The 13,232-nt window shown below is 44.9% G+C and overlaps 8 non-coding genes across 8 annotated transcripts; 4 read left to right on the top strand and 4 right to left on the bottom strand.

Moving 5' to 3' along the window:
* Positions 1-69: 69 nt before the first annotated feature.
* On the bottom strand, positions 70-151 carry trnas-uga (transfer RNA serine (anticodon UGA)). Its single transcript has one exon. It is a non-coding gene; the product is annotated as a tRNA-Ser (tRNA).
* Positions 152-2,111: 1,960 nt separating this feature from the next.
* On the top strand, positions 2,112-2,185 carry trnat-agu (transfer RNA threonine (anticodon AGU)). Its single transcript has one exon. It is a non-coding gene; the product is annotated as a tRNA-Thr (tRNA).
* A 1,206-nt stretch (positions 2,186-3,391) lies between these two features.
* trnas-uga (transfer RNA serine (anticodon UGA)) lies at positions 3,392-3,473 on the bottom strand. Its single transcript has one exon. It is a non-coding gene; the product is annotated as a tRNA-Ser (tRNA).
* A 1,960-nt stretch (positions 3,474-5,433) lies between these two features.
* Positions 5,434-5,507, top strand: trnat-agu (transfer RNA threonine (anticodon AGU)). The gene has a single exon. It is a non-coding gene; the product is annotated as a tRNA-Thr (tRNA).
* A 1,206-nt stretch (positions 5,508-6,713) lies between these two features.
* On the bottom strand, positions 6,714-6,795 carry trnas-uga (transfer RNA serine (anticodon UGA)). The gene has a single exon. It is a non-coding gene; the product is annotated as a tRNA-Ser (tRNA).
* Positions 6,796-8,755: 1,960 nt separating this feature from the next.
* trnat-agu (transfer RNA threonine (anticodon AGU)) lies at positions 8,756-8,829 on the top strand. Its single transcript has one exon. It is a non-coding gene; the product is annotated as a tRNA-Thr (tRNA).
* A 1,206-nt stretch (positions 8,830-10,035) lies between these two features.
* On the bottom strand, positions 10,036-10,117 carry trnas-uga (transfer RNA serine (anticodon UGA)). The gene has a single exon. It is a non-coding gene; the product is annotated as a tRNA-Ser (tRNA).
* A 1,961-nt stretch (positions 10,118-12,078) lies between these two features.
* trnat-agu (transfer RNA threonine (anticodon AGU)) lies at positions 12,079-12,152 on the top strand. Its single transcript has one exon. It is a non-coding gene; the product is annotated as a tRNA-Thr (tRNA).
* Positions 12,153-13,232: the final 1,080 nt, after the last annotated feature.

The raw sequence follows: 13,232 nt of genomic DNA, 5'->3' as shown, positions 1-13,232 counted from the left end.
TCCTCCAAGAGGGAGCAGATTGAAGAAAATAAATTATTTGAAGTAGTTAATTATCATAATGAGATAGCCCGCTGCGAGCAGGGCTCGAACCTGCGCGGGGAAACCCCATTGGATTTCAAGTCCAACGCCTTAACCACTCGGCCATCGCAGCCGCGAAAATGTCGGCCCCAAGATACTAAGTTCTCAAATCGCTGACCCTGTTTATTGTTGGCGATGACGGTTTCGTGATATTTAATTTGCTGCAAATTCAGCAAGTCCAGAAGAGTCGCAGCGATCATTACAATAAAAGAAAACTTCCGATATTTAACGGTATGTAAGATGTTGAGAACAGTATGGAATATTCTGCAGGGTAATGAAAATAAACAGCAGAAACATTGTGTTCTGCTCCCACATGACACAGATCAGCCACAGCCTCTGCTCCCTGCCCGCCGGCTGCAGAAACCTTGTCTCCAGATTACAAACTGATTCTAGGTCGGAGATAAATATTCAGGGTAGAGCCTAAACGCAGCGGGTGGGAGCAAATAATAAAGCAGTTATTTTAGACCAGAGACAGCGATAAATGTCCTATATTGCTCACATGCATCAATTTGTGAATCTGACATTAAATGGGTTTAAATACAGTGGGGGGATTTAAAGTAGATTCGGGGTCAATAGTTTCCAAGTTGATCTTTCCTGTGTCTCTCTTGCCTCTCTGCCCCCTTCCTCCCACAGGCTGCCGGTTTTTAAACCTTGTTTTAAATCTGCTGCTTGCTGGACCAGTGCATTCCACAGTCTCACAACCCTTTCTACAAATACCCTTTCAGTGCTTGACTTCTCTGCTTATTAGTTATGAATCACCTTGAGGTGCAATGGTGGCGATTGTGACGTCAGATTAAAAGGCAGGCTATTGGAAACATGTTGGAGTCACAGTTTCTTTTGCACAGAATTGAAACTGAAACTTTTAAGCTGGAATATTGTATTTGCTGCATCACAGTAAACAATATCGTGGTATAACTGTTGGCTTATTTGTTCCCCAGTGTCAGAGGAAGAGTTGTCTGATCCCCCCATTTATTTCATACTAGCTGGGGAGCCCGGCGTTGCCGGGGCTGTTTTGGGGCAGGCGGTTTAAATCGAGTGCCAGGCTTTGGGGCCCTGTCTGTGTCCCTTTGTGAATCTGGTGCTGGGCAACATTTTAAATCGAGTGGCAGGCTTTAGGGCCCTGTGTGTGTCCCTGTCTGTCTACCTTTTAAAAGCTTGCAAAATGAAAGTGAAACTACTTATGGCTTTGGGGCCCTGTCTGTGTCCCTTTGTGAATCTGGTGCTGGGCAACATTTTAAATCGAGTGGCAGGCTTAGGGCCCTGTCTGTGTCCCTGTATGTCTACCTTTTAAAAGGTTGGAAAATGAAAGTGAAAGTACTTATAAAACGTTTTTGGTAAATCTTATGTTACTTTTAAAAGAGATACTAACTTTGAAAGTCGTTATAGCTGGAAGCTGAAGTCATTTGAGCTAGAAGCTTAGTGAAAGAATGGCTGCCACAGCCCCGAGATGAAAACGAATAGTCCCGCCCACACACACACCGATTGGCCAACCATCATGGGACCGTACTGTAGGATTGGTCAATCGTGACGGAACAGGATTGGTGGAACCTTGATGTCAGTCAATCAATGCTAGCAGATAATGAGTTTAATTTTGAAGGTTTTTTGCTGAAGGTTTTTTGCATAAGGCGCGAACACTTTTCGTCCGACTGAAAAGTAAATATGCTTAAAACCGTCTCTGAAGCGTAAGCTTTCTTTGGAGGTAACGCGCGCGTAGGTACGCCCTGTAACTTTCGAGCGCATAGCCCGACAGACGCACAGGCGATGACAGAATGACAGACAGAATGACAGACAGAATGACAGACAGAAGTACCGATTTATATATATAGATAAGACACAAACATAGGGTAATCATTCAGAATCACCTCACAGATTGACACTGAGATAAATTAAGCGGGAGATACAGAGAGCAATGGGACATATGGCGGAATGGACAAGAGAGCTGGAGAAATAAGAAACGGCCTGAGAGTCCAGAAGCCAGTGACCGGAAGCTGATAGACATCAGTGAGTGGGGGCGAGAAATTGCGCCAGCATTCGGTCCCGTGGCTTAGCTGGTCAAAGCGTCTGTCTAGTAAACAGGAGATCCTGGGTTCGATTCCCAGCGGGGCCTATTTTTATAGAATCTCCAGGGGTGAGTTTCTTCTCGTGTGGAAAGGCTACAATTCTTTTAAATGTAACTGTGCCTGCAGCAGTTCCCATTCTGGATGAAGGCTCCAGTGGCTGCGAGGCCTCCGTTGAATTTCACCGCTTCTGTATTTCTGGCGGTGCTGATTTTGGACTCTTCATCAAAAATCCATGTTTCCTAAGCAGTGCCATGCGATACTTTGCAGAGCTCCAGTTGTTGATGTGTGGTGCCGTGCTCGTATAGTGATTAATAATCTGCATTCTGGCCGCAGCATCTTCGGCTCCAAACCGAAACATAACGCAGACTTTTCTTCCTTCCACAATCAATAGCTCTCCTTTACTTTCCCCCTTCAATTTCATTATAATTTTCCTGCGGTATTTCCTTAATCTAACATTCACTTTCAGCCACTTAAACTGCTAAGTGTGCTCTGCTACCACCACTCTTCCTGGGCCACATGTCCCATACGCCCCAATCTGAGTTGGTGCTTTGAAACCAGTCGATACATTTAGACCTGCGAGACCTCACGACAGTCAAGCTCTGCGAAAGCAGAGCCGGCCTTCGGAACCAATGCAGCCCGATTCAGAAAATTCCTTGGGAAATGAAGCTTCAAACTTTTCAAACAAATCGTTTCATTGACATAATAATACAAGTTTTACAGAGAGAGACTTGTACAACCTCAGTGGTGCAAGTCAAAACTCAGAATGATCAATTCTTCTGCTTCGGGAGAGGGAGAGATGAATTATGAGTTGGTGTCCTCCTTGTTTTTTTTCTGATCAGTCTTCCAGATCTCCACTCCGTTTGTCTGTCTCCTGGACTGTCTCCTGGAATGTGTTCTGCTTTTCACTTTAGAATGGCTGCTCTTGTACCATTGCTGCTGACAGAAACAAGCCTTCCAGTGACTTTCCATTCTCTCTCTCCCACGGTTACACAGACTGATGCTACCGGACAGCAGCGAGTGTATGGGAAGGTACCTCAGAGACTGTCGAGGCCTCCTTATCTGGAGCTTCCAGACAATCTGCAGATAACTTTTGGAATTCGGTCAGCAAACCTTCTTGAAGTAAGTGATCCAGTTGTCTCGGCAATCCTTTAGTTTCCTTAAAACCGGCATTGAAAATTCCAAAATCCTCCAAGAGGGAGCAGATTGAAGAAAATAAATTATTTGAAGTAGTTAATTATCATAATGAGATAGCCCGCTGCGAGCAGGGCTCGAACCTGCGCGGGGAAACCCCATTGGATGTCAAGTTCAACGCCTTAACCACTCGGCCATCGCAGCCGCGAAAATGTCGGCTCCAAGATACTAAGTTCTCAAATCGCTGACCCTGTTTATTGTTGGCGATGACGGTTTCGTGATATTTAATTTGCTGCAAATTCAGCAACTCCAGAAGAATCGCAGCGATCATTACAATAAAAGAAAACTTCCGATATTTAACGGTATGTAAGGTGTTGAGAACAGTATGGAATATTCTGCAGGGTAATGAAAATAAACAGCAGAAACATTGTGTTCTGCTCCCACATGACACAGATCAGCCACAGCCTCTGCTCCCTGCCCGCCGGCTGCAGAAACCTTGTCTCCAGATTACAAACTGATTCTAGGTCGGAGATAAATATTCAGGGTAGAGCCTAAACGCAGCGGGTGGGAGCAAATAATAAAGCAGTTATTTTAGACCAGAGACAGCGATAAATGTCCTATATTGCTCACATGCATCAATTTGTGAATCTGACATTAAATGGGTTTAAATACAGTGGGGGGATTTAAAGTAGATTCGGGGTCAATAGTTTCCAAGTTGATCTTTCCTGTGTCTCTCTTGCCTCTCTGCCCCCTTCCTCCCACAGGCTGCCGGTTTTTAAACCTTGTTTTAAATCTGCTGCTTGCTGGACCAGTGCATTCCACAGTCTCACAACCCTTTCTACAAATACCCTTTCAGTGCTTGACTTCTCTGCTTATTAGTTATGAATCACCTTGAGGTGCAATGGTGGCGATTGTGACGTCAGATTAAAAGGCAGGCTATTGGAAACACGTTGGAGTCACAGTTTCTTTTGCACAGAATTGAAACTGAAACTTTTAAGCTGGAATATTGTATTTGCTGCATCACAGTAAACAATATCGTGGTATAACTGTTGGCTTATTTGTTCCCCAGTGTCAGAGGAAGAGTTGTCTGATCCCCCCATTTATTTCATACTAGCTGGGGAGCCCGGCGTTGCCGGGGCTGTTTTGGGGCAGGCGGTTTAAATCGAGTGCCAGGCTTTGGGGCCCTGTCTGTGTCCCTTTGTGAATCTGGTGCTGGGCAACATTTTAAATCGAGTGGCAGGCTTTAGGGCCCTGTGTGTGTCCCTGTCTGTCTACCTTTTAAAAGCTTGCAAAATGAAAGTGAAACTACTTATGGCTTTGGGGCCCTGTCTGTGTCCCTTTGTGAATCTGGTGCTGGGCAACATTTTAAATCGAGTGGCAGGCTTAGGGCCCTGTCTGTGTCCCTGTATGTCTACCTTTTAAAAGGTTGGAAAATGAAAGTGAAAGTACTTATAAAACGTTTTTGGTAAATCTTATGTTACTTTTAAAAGAGATACTAACTTTGAAAGTCGTTATAGCTGGAAGCTGAAGTCATTTGAGCTAGAAGCTTAGTGAAAGAATGGCTGCCACAGCCCCGAGATGAAAACGAATAGTCCCGCCCACACACACACCGATTGGCCAACCATCATGGGACCGTACTGTAGGATTGGTCAATCGTGACGGAACAGGATTGGTGGAACCTTGATGTCAGTCAATCAATGCTAGCAGATAATGAGTTTAATTTTGAAGGTTTTTTGCTGAAGGTTTTTTGCATAAGGCGCGAACACTTTTCGTCCGACTGAAAAGTAAATATGCTTAAAACCGTCTCTGAAGCGTAAGCTTTCTTTGGAGGTAACGCGCGCGTAGGTACGCCCTGTAACTTTCGAGCGCATAGCCCGACAGACGCACAGGCGATGACAGAATGACAGACAGAATGACAGACAGAATGACAGACAGAAGTACCGATTTATATATATAGATAAGACACAAACATAGGGTAATCATTCAGAATCACCTCACAGATTGACACTGAGATAAATTAAGCGGGAGATACAGAGAGCAATGGGACATATGGCGGAATGGACAAGAGAGCTGGAGAAATAAGAAACGGCCTGAGAGTCCAGAAGCCAGTGACCGGAAGCTGATAGACATCAGTGAGTGGGGGCGAGAAATTGCGCCAGCATTCGGTCCCGTGGCTTAGCTGGTCAAAGCGTCTGTCTAGTAAACAGGAGATCCTGGGTTCGATTCCCAGCGGGGCCTATTTTTATAGAATCTCCAGGGGTGAGTTTCTTCTCGTGTGGAAAGGCTACAATTCTTTTAAATGTAACTGTGCCTGCAGCAGTTCCCATTCTGGATGAAGGCTCCAGTGGCTGCGAGGCCTCCGTTGAATTTCACCGCTTCTGTATTTCTGGCGGTGCTGATTTTGGACTCTTCATCAAAAATCCATGTTTCCTAAGCAGTGCCATGCGATACTTTGCAGAGCTCCAGTTGTTGATGTGTGGTGCCGTGCTCGTATAGTGATTAATAATCTGCATTCTGGCCGCAGCATCTTCGGCTCCAAACCGAAACATAACGCAGACTTTTCTTCCTTCCACAATCAATAGCTCTCCTTTACTTTCCCCCTTCAATTTCATTATAATTTTCCTGCGGTATTTCCTTAATCTAACATTCACTTTCAGCCACTTAAACTGCTAAGTGTGCTCTGCTACCACCACTCTTCCTGGGCCACATGTCCCATACGCCCCAATCTGAGTTGGTGCTTTGAAACCAGTCGATACATTTAGACCTGCGAGACCTCACGACAGTCAAGCTCTGCGAAAGCAGAGCCGGCCTTCGGAACCAATGCAGCCCGATTCAGAAAATTCCTTGGGAAATGAAGCTTCAAACTTTTCAAACAAATCGTTTCATTGACATAATAATACAAGTTTTACAGAGAGAGACTTGTACAACCTCAGTGGTGCAAGTCAAAACTCAGAATGATCAATTCTTCTGCTTCGGGAGAGGGAGAGATGAATTATGAGTTGGTGTCCTCCTTGTTTTTTTTCTGATCAGTCTTCCAGATCTCCACTCCGTTTGTCTGTCTCCTGGACTGTCTCCTGGAATGTGTTCTGCTTTTCACTTTAGAATGGCTGCTCTTGTACCATTGCTGCTGACAGAAACAAGCCTTCCAGTGACTTTCCATTCTCTCTCTCCCACGGTTACACAGACTGATGCTACCGGACAGCAGCGAGTGTATGGGAAGGTACCTCAGAGACTGTCGAGGCCTCCTTATCTGGAGCTTCCAGACAATCTGCAGATAACTTTTGGAATTCGGTCAGCAAACCTTCTTGAAGTAAGTGATCCAGTTGTCTCGGCAATCCTTTAGTTTCCTTAAAACCGGCATTGAAAATTCCAAAATCCTCCAAGAGGGAGCAGATTGAAGAAAATAAATTATTTGAAGTAGTTAATTATCATAATGAGATAGCCCGCTGCGAGCAGGGCTCGAACCTGCGCGGGGAAACCCCATTGGATGTCAAGTTCAACGCCTTAACCACTCGGCCATCGCAGCCGCGAAAATGTCGGCTCCAAGATACTAAGTTCTCAAATCGCTGACCCTGTTTATTGTTGGCGATGACGGTTTCGTGATATTTAATTTGCTGCAAATTCAGCAACTCCAGAAGAATCGCAGCGATCATTACAATAAAAGAAAACTTCCGATATTTAACGGTATGTAAGGTGTTGAGAACAGTATGGAATATTCTGCAGGGTAATGAAAATAAACAGCAGAAACATTGTGTTCTGCTCCCACATGACACAGATCAGCCACAGCCTCTGCTCCCTGCCCGCCGGCTGCAGAAACCTTGTCTCCAGATTACAAACTGATTCTAGGTCGGAGATAAATATTCAGGGTAGAGCCTAAACGCAGCGGGTGGGAGCAAATAATAAAGCAGTTATTTTAGACCAGAGACAGCGATAAATGTCCTATATTGCTCACATGCATCAATTTGTGAATCTGACATTAAATGGGTTTAAATACAGTGGGGGGATTTAAAGTAGATTCGGGGTCAATAGTTTCCAAGTTGATCTTTCCTGTGTCTCTCTTGCCTCTCTGCCCCCTTCCTCCCACAGGCTGCCGGTTTTTAAACCTTGTTTTAAATCTGCTGCTTGCTGGACCAGTGCATTCCACAGTCTCACAACCCTTTCTACAAATACCCTTTCAGTGCTTGACTTCTCTGCTTATTAGATATGAATCACCTTGAGGTGCAATGGTGGCGATTGTGACGTCAGATTAAAAGGCAGGCTATTGGAAACACGTTGGAGTCACAGTTTCTTTTGCACAGAATTGAAACTGAAACTTTAAAGCTGGAATATTGTATTTGCTGCATCACAGTAAACAATATCGTGGTATAACTGTTGGCTTATTTGTTCCCCAGTGTCAGAGGAAGAGTTGTCTGATCCCCCCATTTATTTCATACTAGCTAGGGAGCCCGGCGTTGCTGGGGATGTTTTGGGGCAGGCGGTTTAAATCGAGTGCCAGGCTTTGGGGCCCTGTCTGTGTCCCTTTGTGAATCTGGTGCTGGGCAACATTTTAAATCGAGTGGCAGGCTTTAGGGCCCTGTGTGTGTCCCTGTCTGTCTACCTTTTAAAAGCTTGCAAAATGAAAGTGAAACTACTTATGGCTTTGGGGCCCTGTCTGTGTCCCTTTGTGAATCTGGTGCTGGGCAACATTTTAAATCGAGTGGCAGGCTTAGGGCCCTCTCTGTGTCCCTGTATGTCTACCTTTTAAAAGGTTGGAAAATGAAAGTGAAAGTACTTATAAAACGTTTTTGGTAAATCTTATGTTACTTTTAAAAGAGATACTAACTTTGAAAGTCGTTATAGCTGGAAGCTGAAGTCATTTGAGCTAGAAGCTTAGTGAAAGAATGGCTGCCACATCCCCGAGATGAAAACGAATAGTCCCGCCCACACACACACCGATTGGCCAACCATCATGGGACCGTACTGTAGGATTGGTCAATCGTGACGGAACAGGATTGGTGGAACCTTGATGTCAGTCAATCAATGCTAGCAGATAATGAGTTTAATTTTGAAGGTTTTTTGCTGAAGGTTTTTTGCATAAGGCGCGAACACTTTTCGTCCGACTGAAAAGTAAATATGCTTAAAACCGTCTCTGAAGCGTAAGCTTTCTTTGGAGGTAACGCGCGCGTAGGTACGCCCTGTAACTTTCGAGCGCATAGCCCGACAGACGCACAGGCGATGACAGAATGACAGACAGAATGACAGACAGAATGACAGACAGAAGTACCGATTTATATATATAGATAAGACACAAACATAGGGTAATCATTCAGAATCACCTCACAGATTGACACTGAGATAAATTAAGCGGGAGATACAGAGAGCAATGGGACATATGGCGGAATGGACAAGAGAGCTGGAGAAATAAGAAACGGCCTGAGAGTCCAGAAGACAGTGAACGCAAGCTGATAGACATCAGTGAGTGGGGGCGAGAAATTGCGCCAGCATTCGGTTCCGTGGCTTAGCTGGTCAAAGCGTCTGTCTAGTAAACAGGAGATCCTGGGTTCGATTCCCAGCGGGGCCTATTTTTATAGAATCTCCAGGGGTGAGTTTCTTCTCGTGTGGAAAGGCTACAATTCTTTTAAATGTAACTGTGCCTGCAGCAGTTCCCATTCTGGATGAAGGCTCCAGTGACTGCGAGGCCTCCGTTGAATTTCACCGCTTCTTTATTTCTGGCGGTGCTGATTTTGGACTCTTCATCAAAAATCCATGTTTCCTAAGCAGTGCCATGCGATACTTTGCAGAGCTCCAGTTGTTGATGTGTGGTGCCGTGCTCGTATAGTGATTAATAATCTGCATTCTGGCCGCAGCAACTTCGGCTCCAAACCGAAACATAACGCAGACTTTTCTTCCTTCCACAATCAATAGCTCTCCTTTACTTTCCCCCTTCAATTTCATTATAATTTTCCTGCGGTATTTCCTTAATCTAACATTCACTTTCAGCCACTTAAACTGCTAAGTGTGCTCTGCTACCACCACTCTTCCTGGGCCACATGTCCCATACGCCCCAATCTGAGTTGGTGCTTTGAAACCAGTCGATACATTTAGACCTGCGAGACCTCCCGACAGTCAAGCTCTGCGAAAGCAGAGCTGGCCTTCGGAACCAATGCAGCCCGATTCAGAAAATTCCTTGGGAAATGAAGCTTCAAACTTTTCAAACAAATCGTTTTATTGACATAATAATACAAGTTTTACAGAGAGAGACTTGTACAACCTCAGTGGTGCAACTCAAAACTCAGAATGTTCAATTCTTCTGCTTCGGGAGAGGGAGAGATGAATTATGAGTTGGTGTCCTCCTTGTTTTTTTTCTGGTCAGTCTTCCAGATCTCCACTCCGTTTGTCTGTCTCCTGGACTGTCTCCTGGAATGTGTTCTGCTTTTCACTTTAGAATGGCTGCTCTTGTACCATTGCTGCTGACAGAAACAAGCCTTCCAGTGACTTTCCATTCTCTCTCTCCCACGGTTACACAGACTGATGCTACCGGACAGCAGCGAGTGTATGGGAAGGTACCTCAGAGACTGTCGAGGCCTCCTTATCTGGAGCTTCCAGACAATCTGCAGATAACTTTTGGAATTCGGTCAGCAAACCTTCTTGAAGTAAGTGATCCAGTAGTCTCGGCAATCCTTTAGTTTCCTTAAAACCGGCATTGAAAATTCCAAAATCCTCCAAGAGGGAGCAGATTGAAGAAAATAAATTATTTGAAGTAGTTAATTATCATAATGAGATAGCCCGCTGCGAGCAGGGCTCGAACCTGCGCGGGGAAACCCCATTGGATTTCAAGTCCAACGCCTTAACCACTCGGCCATCGCAGCCGCGAAAATGTCGGCTCAAAGATACTAAGTTCTCAAATCGCTGACCCTGTTTATTGTTGGCGATGACGGTTTCGTGATATTTAATTTGCTGCAAATTCAGCAAGTCCAGAAGAATCGCAGCGATCATTACAATAAAAGAAAACTTCCGATATTTAACGGTATGTAAGATGTTGAGAACAGTATGGAATATTCTGCAGGGTAATGAAAATAAACAGCAGAAACATTGTGTTCTGCTCCCACATGACACAGATCAGCCACAGCCTCTGCTCCCTGCCCGCCGGCTGCAGAAACCTTGTCTCCAGATTACAAACTGATTCTAGGTCGGAGATAAATATTCAGGGTAGAGCCTAAACGCAGCGGGTGGGATCAAATAATAAAGCAGTTATTTTAGACCAGAGACAGCGATAAATGTCCTATATTGCTCACATGCATCAATTTGTGAATCTGACATTAAATGGGTTTAAATACAGTGGGGGGATTTAAAGTAGATTCGGGGTCAATAGTTTCCAAGTTGATCTTTCCTGTGTCTCTCTTGCCTCTCTGCCCCCTTCCTCCCACAGGCTGCCGGTTTTTAAACCTTGTTTTAAATCTGCTGCTTGCTGGACCAGTGCATTCCACAGTCTCACAACCCTTTCTGCAAATACCCTTTCAGTGCTTGACTTCTCTGCTTATTAGTTATGAATCACCTTGAGGTGCAATGGTGGCGATTGTGACGTCAGATTAAAAGGCAGGCTATTGGAAACACGTTGGAGTCAGTTTCTTTTGCACAGAATTGAAACTGAAACTTTTAAGCTGGAATATTGTATTTGCTGCATCACAGTAAACAATATCGTGGTATTATAACTGTTGGCTTATTTGTTCCCCAGTGTCAGAGGAAGAGTTGTCTGATCCCCCCATTTATTTCATACTAGCTGGGGAGGCCGGCGTTGCCGGGGCTGTTTTGGGGCAGGCGGTTTAAATCGAGTGCCAGGCTTTGGGGCCCTGTCTTTGTCCCTTTGTGAATCTGGTGCTGGGCAACATTTTAAATCGAGTGGCAGGCTTTAGGGCCCTGTGTGTGTCCCTGTCTGTCTACCTTTTAAAAGCTTGCAAAATGAAAGTGAAACTACTTCTGGCTTTGGGGCCCTGTCTGTGTCCCTTTGTGAATCTGGTGCTGGGCAACATTTTAAATCGAGTGGCAGGCTTAGGGCCCTGTCTGTGTCCCTGTATGTCTACCTTTTAAAAGGTTGAAAAATGAAAGTGAAAGTACTTATAAAACGTTTTTGGTAAATCTTATGTTACTTTTAAAAGAGATACTAACTTTGAAAGTCGTTATAGTTGGAAGCTGAAGTCATTTGAGCTGGAAGCTTAGTGAAAGAATGGCTGCCACATCCCCGAGATGAAAACGAATAGTCCCGCCCACACACACACCGATTGGCCAACCATCAGGGGACCGTACTGTAGGATTGGTCAATCGTGACGGAACAGGATTGGTGGAACCTTGATGTCAGTCAATCAATGCAAGCAGATAATGAGTTTAATTTTGAAGGTTTTTTGCTGAAGGTTTTTTGCATAAGGCGCGAACACTTTTCGTCCGACTGAAAAGTAAATACGCTTAAAACCATCTCTGAAGCGTAAGCTTTCTTTGGAGGTAACGCGCGCGTAGGTACGCCCTGTAACTTTCGAGCGCATAGCCCGACAGACGCACAGGCGATGACAAAATGACAGACAGAATGACAGACAGAATGACAGACAGAAGTACCGATTTATATATATAGATAAGACACAAACATAGGGTAATCATTCAGAATCACCTCACAGATTGAAACTGAGATAAATTAAGCGGGAGATACAGAGAGCAATGGGACATATGGCGGAATGGACAAGAGAGTTGGAGAAAGAAGAAACGGCCTGAGAGTCCAGAAGACAGTGACCGCAAGCTGATAAACATCAGTGAGTGCGGGCGAGGAATTGCGCCAGCTTTCGGTCCCGTGGCTTAGCTGGTCAAAGCGTCTGTCTAGTAAACAGGTGATCCTGGGTTCGATTCCCAGCGGGGCCTATTTTTATAGAATCTCCAGGGGTGAGTTTCTTCTCGTGTGAAAAGGCTACAATTCTTTTAAATGTAACTGTGCCTGCACCAGTTCCCATTCTGGATGAAGGCTCCAGTGGCTGCGAGGCCTCCGTTGAATTTCACCACTTCTGTATTTCTGGCGGTGCTGATTTTGGACTCTTCATCAAAAATCCATGTTTCCCAAGCAGTGCCATGCGATATTTTGCAGAGCTCCAGTTGTTGATGTGTGGTGCCGTGCTCGTATTGCAGGGCTCGAACCTGCGCGGGGGAAATTCCAGTGGATTTCAAGTCACACGCCTTATCCACTCGGCCATCGCAGCCTCAAACATGACGACTCCAAGAAATTAAATTCTCAAATCGCTGATCCTGTTTATTGTTGGGGATGACGGTTTCGTGATATTAAATTTGCTGCAAATTCTGCACGTCAAGAAGAGTCGCAGCGATCGTTACAATAAAAGAAAACTTCCGATATTTAACGGTATGTAAGATGTTGAGAACAGTATGGAATATCCTGCAGGGTAATGAAAATAAACAGCAGAAACATTGTGTTGTGCTCCCACATGACACAGACGAGCCTCAGCCTCTGCTCCCTGACGCCTGCTGCAGAAACCTTGTATCCAGATTACAAACTGATTCTAGGGCGGAGATAAATATTCGGGGTAGAGCCTAAACACAGCGGGTGGGATCAAATAATAAAGCAGTTATTTAGACCAGAGACAGCGATAAATGTCCTATGTTGCTCACATGCATCAATGTGTGAATCTGACATTAAATGCGTTGAAATACATTGGGGGATTTAAAGTAGATTCGGGGCCAATAGTTTCCAAGTTGATCATTCCTGTGTCTCTCTTGCCTCTCTGCCCCCTTCCTCCCACAGGCTGCCGGTCATTAAACCTTGTTTTAAATCTGCTGCTTGCTGGGCCAGTGCATTCCACAGTCTCACAACGCTTTCTACAAATACCCTTTCAGTGCTTGACTTCTCTGTTTATTAGTTATGAATCACCTTGAGTGAAATGGTGGCGCCTGGGGCGTCAAATTAAAAAGCTGCGACGTTGGGATCACAATTTT

Source organism: Somniosus microcephalus, unplaced genomic scaffold (genome assembly GCF_052327205.1).
Source record: "Somniosus microcephalus isolate GS21.2 unplaced genomic scaffold, FLI_Smic_1.0 unresolved_chr1, whole genome shotgun sequence".
In the NCBI taxonomy this organism is placed as follows: Eukaryota; Metazoa; Chordata; class Chondrichthyes; order Squaliformes; family Somniosidae; genus Somniosus; species Somniosus microcephalus.
The sequence above is the reverse complement of the archived record's forward strand: the minus strand, read 5'-3'. Positions and strand labels throughout refer to the sequence as shown.